At 35.4% G+C, this 11,401-nt stretch overlaps 1 pseudogene; it reads left to right on the forward strand.

Annotated features, from left to right (window-relative positions):
• Positions 1-8,890: 8,890 nt before the first annotated feature.
• LOC145038482 (kiwellin-1 pseudogene) lies at positions 8,891-9,442 on the forward strand (annotated as a pseudogene).
• The last annotated feature ends 1,959 nt before the right edge of the window (positions 9,443-11,401 follow it).

Consider the following 11,401-nt stretch of genomic DNA (forward strand, 5'->3'; position numbering starts at 1 on the left):
GGATATTGTAATCTGTAAGGTATTGACATAACTATATATTCTAATGACTAGAGGTTCACACCAAACTTATCGGCATATAAAGATATATTATGTTATATGAACGTTAACTTACCTTTAGATGTATATATGGATTCAAACAACAATTGATATGACAAAAACCATTCAGTTCTATAATCTTTCATGGTAGAATCAATTCCATAACAAAATTTTAGACTACTTTTTCTAACTCATCTGACGCAGCCCTATAAATAGACTATACCACAAAAACAATAATCTTTCATGGTAGAATTAATTCCACTACAAAATTTTAGACTACTTTTTCCAACTCATATGAGGCAACCCTACAAATAGACCTTACTACAAACACAATGATAATAAAATTTATGTATTTTCACATTCTAATTCACTTTATGCAATCAGACAACACCCTGCACCATAATCACGGGCCACCTGAACCGGTAACCGACTCGACCTGATTATTATCAAAACAAAACCACAATAGCGGTAGAATTATCACCCATATGAAGTCAACACCGACAGCTGCTGGATTTGATACCACCAACACATCTGATAATCATAAACTCATCATCTTCGCTCAACACTATTTATCTAACATCTTGTTTTCTAAGAAGCGATGATTTTCTAACCGATTGGTAACTCCATATGCCAGCCTCCTAGGGCCCGCATGACTGCCAGCTCACAATTGAGACACCCATATTCTGTATACCCACATAATTCTTCCACTGTCTTCTTCTCAGCTAAAAACACGACATATCTTCTTGTGAAAATGGAATTGCGATTCCATTCCGACACAAGATGGCACAAGATTGACGGAGACAAAACGAAAGCTAGTCGACCAAGCTTAAGAAGACTCCTAGTTATGGTTTTCCGGTAAGCGTGTGAATCTCGCCGTAGAATATCACGATAGATTCATGCTTGTTTTACAAAAACACTATTTCATGTTTTCTTTGTTGTTCTCTTAAGAGATTCACGGGAGAGCATCACTAATGATTGATGCTTTTCCAATTAAAGCAATATTTATTTTACTCCTATATCATGGAAAGAGGTGCTAAATGTTAAAAGAGAACAATATCAACTTGGTCAACCAGTCACATGCAAGCCTTCTGTTATTCTTCAGTTATTTTGTTTATGTTTCAGTAATTGCTTTGTTGAGTTATTTTGTTTTTGTTTCAGTAATTGCTTTGTTGAGTTAGTAATTGCTTTGTTGAGTTAGTGGGTAGTTTGTTTTCATAGCCTTATTCCTATTTTCTAGGTAGCAGCAGTTTTCTTTTTCAGTTTTACTTATGTTTTTATGTTGTGTAGCTTTCGTTACTTTTGATATATACAGAAAACACTTTTGTGTGTCAGTTACTCTTTCTTCTAAAACTTGCTTTACTTGAAACCTATTGTATCAAAAGGTGTTTTGTCTTTGCTAAAAGCTAACAAAAGTGGTATCAGAGCCTCATCGTCAATGGCTGATTTACAAGTTGTTGGTGGAGTAATGAAGCTTAACAATCAGAACTATAACACATGGTTAACTTGCATCATGTCCTATATGCAAGGATAGGATCTGTGGGAAGTTGTGAAAGGGACCGAACCAAAACAACCTGAGGCAGAAGATAACAATGGAAACCTACGAAAGTGGAAGATCAAGGTAGGAAAGGCAATGTTCGTCTTAAAGACAACCGTTGAAGAAGATATACTCGAGCATATCAGGGATAAGTCGACACCAAAAGAGGCATGGGATACGTTGTTATCCCTATTCTCTAAGAAGAACGATACAAAGCTATAATTACTCGAGAATGAACTCTTGTCTGTGTCACAACGAGACATGACAATTCCTCAATTTTTCCACAAGGTGAAGTCTACTTGTAGAGATATTACGGAGCTTGATCCTCAGTCTCAAATCAGTGAGACGAGGATGAAAAGGATCATTATACATGGTCCCAAACCAGAGTTTAGAAGCTTCGTAACTGCAATTCAAGGTTGGGCAACTCAACCCTCATTAGTTGAGTTTGAGAATCTCTTGGCAGGACAGGAAGCCTTAGTGAAGCAGATAGGAGGTGCCACGGTTAGGACTAATGATGAAGCACTTTACGCAGAGAAAAGTAAAGGGAAGTATAAATAACAGTCTAAAAAGAATTCAGACAAGAGTAAACACCATGAACAAAGAAAGACGAGTCGTAAGTTTGATAAAAGAGAATCGTCTGAAGATAAGACAAAGAGTAACCGTTCACACAAACGGTTTCCTTTCAGGTGTAATAATTGTGGGCGTAGGGGTCACATGGCACGTGATTGTCATTCAGAAAATATTGAGGAAGGAAATGCTGCAACTTCTCAAGTAGAAGAAACATGGGATGCAGAAGCTTTTTATGCTCAAGACCAAGAAGAGGTGGCATTTAACGCAACAATATAGAGTCATGGCAACAAATTTGAAGAATGGATAGTAGATTTTGGATGCTCTAATCACATGACTAGAGAGAATGAAAAGTTGAAAGAATCCAGAAATTATGAAGGCAGTAAAGTAGCAGTGATAGCTGATAATTCAAAGTTGTCGATTGCTCACATTGGCAATGTTGTGTTTTGCCCAGAAGACAATAACAAGGAACTAAAACTTGAAGGTGTGTACCATGTACTAGGTATGAAAAAGAATATTCATTCTGTCTCTCAACTTGCTTCTGTTGGCTACTATGTATTGTTTAGCCCTGATAATGTGAAGATTTACAAAGAATTTGTGACTCTATCAAAGCCAATTCTAAAAGGACGATGATCAGACTCAATTTATGTGATGTCTGCCGAAACAACTTATGTAGAGAAGACAAAATGGAATGAAAATGTGGATCTTTGGCACATGCGGTTGAGTCATGTTAGCTATGACAAGCTTGATTTGATGATCAAAAAGCAGATGGTGAAAGGTCTCCTTCAATTTGAAGTCAAAAAGGGTTTAGTGTGTGTTGGGTGTCAATTTGGAAAGGCTCATCAACAACCATTCGAACACTCAAAGTATAAGTCTAAGTTTCCTCTACAACTTGTACATTCTGATGTATTTGGACCTGTTAAGAAACCATCTATCAAAGGTTTGAAATACATGGTGACCTTTATAGATTATTATACAAGATACATATGGGTGTATTTCATGAAGGAGAAGTCTGAAGTGTTCTCCAAGTTTCAAGAATTCAAGAATGAAGTTGAAAGAGAGACTGAGTATAATATTGGTTGCTTAAGATCAGATAATGGTGGGGAATATCTGACCTCTGAATTCAGTAACTTTCTTAAGGTACACAAGATCAAGCGTCAACTTACATGTCCAAACACTCCGCAACAGAATGGAGTATTTGAAAGAAAGAATAGACACCTGGGCGAGATTTGTAGAAGCATGATTCATGACAAGAATGTACCAGTTCAATTTTAGGAAGAAGCTATGAAGACAGCAACTTATGTAATTAACCGAATTCCTCAACAAAGTCTTGGTTATTTGTCTCCTTTTGAAAAGCTTAAGAGGTTGAAGCCAAATGTTAGTCATCTTCGTTTCTTTGGGCGTGTGTGTGTTATGTGTTCATACCCAACCATCTACACAACAAGATGGATAAAAAGCTTGTTCGGTGTATCTCTGTGGGTTATGACCAGGAAAAGAAGGGCTGGAAGTGTTGTGACCCTACCTATGGTAGATGCTATGTATCAAGGAATGTGGTATTTGATGAAACTTCATCATGGTGGTAAACTGATCACAAAGCTCTTCCTGATTGTAAAACCCTAAAAGATGAAGTAGAATCCTCTAAAGTAAGAGTACACCTGAATAATGATGAACTCATTATTGATAATGAAGATATCCAAGACAATGCTAACAATGAAATCAACAATGATAATGAGAACCATGAAGCCACAAGAGTCAGAAAGTCTACAAGACTTAGAAAACCTAATCACAGATATGTCAATGCTACTTTAGTAAAAGAAGATGTGTTTGAACAAGAAACTTATGACCAAGATGCCACTAAACGAGAATGGGTTATAGCAATGGAAGAAGAAGTAGTTGCCTTAATGAGGAACCAGACGTGGGAACTAGTTCCAAAACCTACTGAAGTGAAACTCGTCTCATGTAAATGGGTGTATAAAGTGAAACGTAATGCAGATGGGTCAGTCGAAAGATTTAAGGCCCGTTTGGTAGCTCGTGGCTTCTCACAGCAATATGGGCTGGACTACGAGGACACTTTTAGCCCAGTGGCGAAGTTAACTACAATCACGGTTTTGTTGGCTTTGGCAGCTAGCAAGGGATGGAAACTTTGGCAAATGGATGTAAGTAATGCATTCCTATATGGAAACTTGGATCATGTCATTCACATGGAACAACCTCTTGGATCCAAAAGCAAATAGCATCCTAATTATGTATGTAAGCTCAAGAAGGCGTTGTACGGGCTTAAACAGTCTCCAAGGGCGTGGTTTGTGAAAATTGGTGAATTTCTTGAACACAATGGATACACAAGAACATCTGCAGATGCTAGCCTGTTTGTGAAGAAATTTGGAAGAAAAGTAGTGATGGTGCTTGTATATGTCGATGACTTAATAATTACAGGTGATTTGGATGACATGATAGCTCAGCTCAAACATAACTTGTGCACTCGGTTCTTCATGAAGGACCTAGGGAAATTGAAACACTTTCTGGGGTTAGAAATCAACTATGATGATGATAGTTTAATTCTGCACCAACATAAGTACTATACTGATCTATTAAAGAGGTTCAAAATGGTTGATTGCAAGGGAGTTGTAACACCCATGGATAACAATGCTAAGTTGTGTGCTAACATGGGTAAGGAGTTAGATGATGCAACAATATATAGAAAGTTGGTGGGTAGTCTTATATATCTCACTTTAATGAGACCAGACATTGCATTTGTAGTTGGTGTGTTAAGTTGTTACATGCAGAGTTCAAGAAGCCCCCACCTTGGGGTTGCTAGAAGGTTATTAAGGTATATTAAGACTACTCTCAATTATGGAATCCAGTTTAAGAGGGAATCTGAATGTAAGCTGATGGGATTTTGTGACTCTAATTATGTTGGTGATTTGAACACTCGAAGGTCAACTACAGGTTATATCTTCATGCTTGGATCCAGTATAGTATCTAGGTGTAGCAAGAGTTAACCCACAGTCTCTCTTTCCACAACTGAAGCCAAATAAAGAGATGCTGCAGTACCATCTCAGGAATGTGTGTGGCTTGTGAAAATTTTAAAGGATTTGAACCAAGAAGTTAACTATAGTATTTCGCTGCTTTGTGATAATATGTCATCAATCAAGCTTGCTCAAAATCCTACTTTTCATGAACGTACCAAGCACATTGAAGTTCATTATCATTTTATCAGAGAAAAGGTCTTAAAAGGGGAAATTGACCTTATATATGTAAACACTGCTGATCAGGTTGCAGACTTGCTCACAAAGAGTTTATCAAGTGCAAAACTGGTTGATTTTGGCGACAAGATGGGTATGGTAGAAGTTGATGTTGAGAGGGAATGTTAAAAGAGAACAATATCAACTTGGTCAACCAGTCACGTGCAAGCCTTCTGTTATTCTTCAGTTATTTTATTTATGTTTCAGTAATTGCTTTGTTGAATTAGTCAAGCTAGTGGGTAGTTTGTTTTCATAGCCTTATTCCTGTTTTCTAGGTAGCAGCATGTCACACCCCAAAACCGAAGGCAGAAACGTTCCGGGGTGGAGGACGTCATGAATATCGCAACCAATGTACATAGTAAGCATAGTAAACACAAAACAATACATTACATAGAAATATTTAGATTATTTGCAAACAAAGAGTTACAAAGGTTATACATATATATCATATGAACAAAAGTTAATACGAGACTTCTGTACTCTCCGTCTTCTCCAAAAGATCGCGAGTACCTGTCTAATATGGACCTGAGAATACAAGCAGTTTGAAAATTAGCATAAAGCTGGTGAGTTCATAAGAGGTTTGTTTTCTGAAAATATACAAGTTTCCTTGGTTTTTCGAAAAAAGTTTGTTATCCAAGAAAATCCCACATTTTCTTATAAGTTTAGTTGAGTTATCCGTTTATTATACGATCCGGTTATGTACAGTTTGTTATCCTAGGAAAAACCCTTATTTTCCTAAAAGTAAAGTTTAGCTGTTGAATTCAAATGTGATGTACAATTATCTAACAAACTTGTTTTATTAGCTAGGTATTCTGATATTCTAGTTATTCTACACTCGAATGTATCCAGATGCGTACTTTCGTATTCGTATTCCTATTCGTATCCGTATTCGTATTCGTATTTATATTTGTATTCGTATTCCTATTCCTATTTGTATTCGTATTCGTATACGCATTCATATTCGCATTCATATTCGTATTCATATTCGTATTCCTATTCCTATTTGTATTCGTATTCGTATTCGTATTCGTATTCGTATTCGTATTCGCATTCGTACTCATATTATTCCTAGCTGAACTTTCGTATTCGCTCTGTTCCTAGCTGTACTTTCATATTCCCTCTGTTCCAAGTTGTACTTTCGTATTTGCTCCGTTCCTAGCTGTACCTTCGTGTTCGCTCTGTTCCTAGCTGGACTTTCGTATTCGCTCTGTTCCTAGCTATACTTTCGTATTCGCTCTGTTCATAGTTGTACTTTCGTATTCGTTCTGTTTCCTAGATGTACTTTCGTATTCGTATTTGTATTAATCCTAATTGATGATTAGTATGAATTATTCATAAATTATGAAATATAACATAGATTATAACACTTTATAAAGAAATCTACATTTAGTCTGAAAGTTTACTCTGCAGTTCGAACCATTGGTTAATACGATTATTGATAATAAAAGCATACAATTTATGAAACATTTGAACTGAAAGTAATAAGTTTAAGTACAAGATTTTCTTGTACTTTTGCTTGTATTCCCCCCTGAAAACATGTGAACAACAGGGAAAAGGGTAGGGGTATGAACTCACCGGTCGAGAAGCGTGTCAGATTGGGTGCTAATCGTCAGTTCGGGGATTGATAACGCGTGAGGTTCCTATATAATGTGAAATGATATACAAATGTATCTAATTAGATATGATTATACACTCTAAGACGCAAAAACACTTCAAATCAAGTGTTTAGAGTGACTTGGGTGATATCTACGGACGTATATGGCTTACCGAAATAAGTTGTCATATGTGAACAAATCAGAAAATACATGTGAAAATAAGTAAATTTTAAAAATCTATTAAAATGCCATGTGTCCAAATCAATGAGGACATGACATGTGGTAGAAAATGGGTTTTATTTATTAGTGTAGATAACATGAAAGTGTTCTTTTCCCTTAAACACCAGCCTACAACTTAAATCGAATAAAAACTAATGAAATACTCATCTAAAGAGAAAAAAAGCCACGGCCCTATTCAATCAAATATAGTTTATTCTGGTGAATTAATCAAAAATAATAACAGAACTTGACGTACTGTAGGGTTTGAACTACTGATGTAACCAGCGATTCTAAAAATTGGATTTGTTTACCATCTCTTATGCAGGTCCTTATCTTTTGTGTGTCTATATATATATATATATATATATATATATATATATATATATATATATATATATATATATATATATATATATATATATATATATATATATATATTAAATTTGTACAGGAAGATGGTTCTTTTGCAAGTAGTAATTGTGATTCCCTTGATTTTCAAAGAACAAATGGACAATCAAGAATGTGCGTTTTATAAACCAATAATCAAGCTTATTGCTATTAAAGAAGGTATTCACATCAAAACTATAAATTTCATTTGCTTTAATTCTTGGAAACAAGTATGACCCTCAAAATGATCTGGTACAATTCCATATTCATAGATGAAAACAGACGCTACATGGAATTTCAAATAAGTCCACTGAATCAAGAAGTTTACCCAATACATCGCATGAAGCACCATTAGTGAATATGATACTCATCTTTGTTATAATTAAGTATTGTTATTATATGTTTTAGTTCAATAAGATAGCTAACTTGTTTTTTTCAACACTTTCAGACTCAAGGCCTAGAATCCAGTGCAGATAAACTTTATGATACGTGTATCCAAAGAAGCAAGCAAGACAAGTCCTTTATTTGTATTTTCATTTTTGATAATTAATGGGCTAGGCAAATGTAATGAAATTTGTTTTTTTATAGGTTAAATGTATTAAATTTGTATTATTATAGGTTTAATGTATTGAGTTTTTTCTTCAATATGGGCAGAGAAAAAAAAAAAAAAAAAAAAAAAAAAAAACTGGATTTCTTACAACTTTTACTATTTTTTTGTTTTTTTTAATTAAATTCAACATTCCCTTGGAAATAGGTAGGAAACTTGTTCTGTTGGTATTTTGTAGGAAAACAGCGTTTCAATACATTTTGTTTTATCAGAAATTTCGTTGGAAGTTTGTATAGGAACCATGTTTCCTACGGCCCTTTTCCAGCAAACTAATTGCCTCGGAACTTTGTTGGTATATGATGTTTCCTGTTAGCTTGTAGGAAACCTTTCAATTTTCTAGTAGTGTATTATTTTTATAGACTCAATGGAAAATATTTTCCCCAAATAAAAGAATAGTGGCTGTAGTTTAAGATATAATTTATAAATCAACAATGAGACCAAATTAGACACAACATGCACCATAATGGACAAAATTGTAGTATGTCTCTGCACTCATAATTACTTGGATTTCTTAAAAGGGAAACTTAATATCCAAAGAATGTTTTATTGCCGTAGAGGAACATCTGTCACTTGAAAAAAAACTACATTATTGTTGACTGTTAACTTGGCTTTCTGTTAAGCAAAAGGCTATATTAGCACAACCCATTTGCCTTGCTACTCATCCAGCAGCATTGTAAGAGTAACTAGCAACATCTAAAAGGCAATGAAGAATTTCGGTTTTGTTCTGTTCTTGGTTCTCCTGGCAACAACTTCATTGGAGATCAATGCTCAGACTTGCAAACCAAGTGGTGGTATCCGGGGAAGAAAACCGCCTCCAGGAGAATGAAACCGTGAGAACAACTCGGATTGTTGTGTCCAAGGTAAGTTTTACACCACGTATACATGCTCGCCTCCGGTGACAGGCGATACTAAAGCAACACTGACAATAAACAGTTTCCAAAAGGGAGGTGATGGTGGTGGTCCATTGGAGTGTGACAACCAATACTACTCTGATGACACACCAGTTGTGGCGCTGTCAACTGGATGGTACAAAGGAGGGGATAGGTGCCACAAGTATATTACCATCAATGGAAATGGGAGAAGTGTAAAGGCAATGGTTGTGGATGAGTGTGACTCTACTATGGGGTGCGATGGTGATCACGACTATCAACCACCTTGCCCTAATAATATTGTTGACGCTTCCAAAGCAGTGTGGAAGGCCTTAGGGGTATCCGAGGATAACTGGGGAGATTTGGATATTACTTGGACAGAGTGATGTTAATCTAGCTCTCCTATTAAAACATCAAATACTATTTCTGTTTCTGTTTCTTGTGGATATTGTAATTTGTAAAGGTATTGATGTAACTATATATACTAATGACTAGAGGTTCACACCAAACTTATAGGCACCAATCCATTAAAACCCATATATAGATATATTATGTTATACACATATTAACATACCTTTAAATGTATATGGATTCAAACAACAGCTGATATGACACGCAGAGACGCACAAAAACCATTCAGCGCTATAATCAATTCCACTACAAAATTTTAGACTTCTTTTTCAAACTCTTATGAAGCAGCCCTACAAATAGACTTTACCACAAGCACAATAATAAATAATCATGTGTATTCACGTTCTAATTCCCTTTATGCAATCAAACAACACCCTAACCATAATCACAAGCGACCCGAACGCATAACAAACTCGAGCTGATTGTTATCAAAACAAAACCACAACATATAGCAGTGAAATTATCACCCATATGAAGTCACGACACCAACAGCTTCTTGATTTGATACCACATCCCAAATCCCAGCACATCCGAAAATCATAAACTCAATATCTTTGCTCGATACCATTTGTCTCACTTCTTGTTTTCTAAGAAGGGATGATTTTCTAACTGATTGGTAACTCCATATGCCAGCCTGGTAGGGCCTGCAGGACCGCCAACTCATAGTTGTGATGTCCATCTTCTGTATACTCACATAATTCTTTCACTCTCTTCTTCTCATCTAAATAACACGACATATCTTCTTGTGACAATGGAATTGTGATTCCATTCCGACACAAGACTGCACTAGATTGATGGAGACGAAACGAAAGCTAGTTGACCATACTTACAAAGACTCTCAGTAATGGTTTTCCGGCAAGCGTGTGATTCTCCCGTAGAATATCACGATCGATTCATGCTTGTCTTACAAAAACAGTATTTCCTGTTTTCTTTGTTGTTCTCGCAAGAGATTCTTGGGAGAGCATCACTAATGATTGATTCTTTTTTTACTAAAGCAATATGTGTTTCCACTTTCTTATTAAGCAGTGAGTGAGCGATTCTCCTATCTCTTGGAAAGAGGTGCTAAACGGCCATTTCTCTTTACTCAAACGCTTGGGAAATTTGTCTTCTAAGGTTTTAAAATCCCGAAAACTGGTATTAACGATTTACATTTGTTGTATGAGGATTAAACAATTAATGTGGTTCTCGCATAGTTAAGGGTGTTCACGGAGTGGTTCAGTTCGGATATTCATAAAATTGTGAACCGTAACCACAAAGCGGATATCTAATGTGCAGTAACCGAAACCGAACCGAATTGTGTAAAAACTGGAACCGGACCGAACCGTTTGAAGGTTGGTAACCACGGGTGAGTTTACGGGTACCCATTAAATATAACCAATCGAAAATATAATAAAAAATACAAACTACCAATATGTCAATTTGGAAGTAAGAAAACTTGTTGAAGTTCAAATTATACATTAGAATTTATATGATAACTATAATAATAAAAATAACTATAACTAGAATTTATATGATAACTAAAATAATAAAATTAACTATAAAACATGATGAATATAAAAAAAAATCTCTCAATTTTAGGGATACCAATATATGCACACAAAAAACATATACCATACAGTTTATAAGAAAACATAAAGACACACAATTTATGAAGCAGATATAAGCGATAAAAATCTAAAGTTCTAAGTTCTAATAGAAAAATACCATAGACATAAACGAGCATGTTAGATGAGAAAACATATATAATCCAGTTTCTTATTTTTTTAAGTTTATTTAATTTAATTACTTTTACATTAACTAATATATATATATATCACGGTTTGGTTCGGGTATCCGTAGATATTGAAATATCCAAACCGTAACCGACCCATTAATAGTTGGTTTCTTTGGTTTCGGTTTTTTGTCGGTTTCAGTTTGTCCGGTTTTGGATTGGC

Source organism: Lactuca saligna, chromosome 4 (assembly GCF_052625555.1).
Source record: "Lactuca saligna cultivar CGN05327 chromosome 4, ASM5262555v1, whole genome shotgun sequence".
NCBI classification, from domain to species: domain Eukaryota; kingdom Viridiplantae; phylum Streptophyta; class Magnoliopsida; order Asterales; family Asteraceae; genus Lactuca; species Lactuca saligna.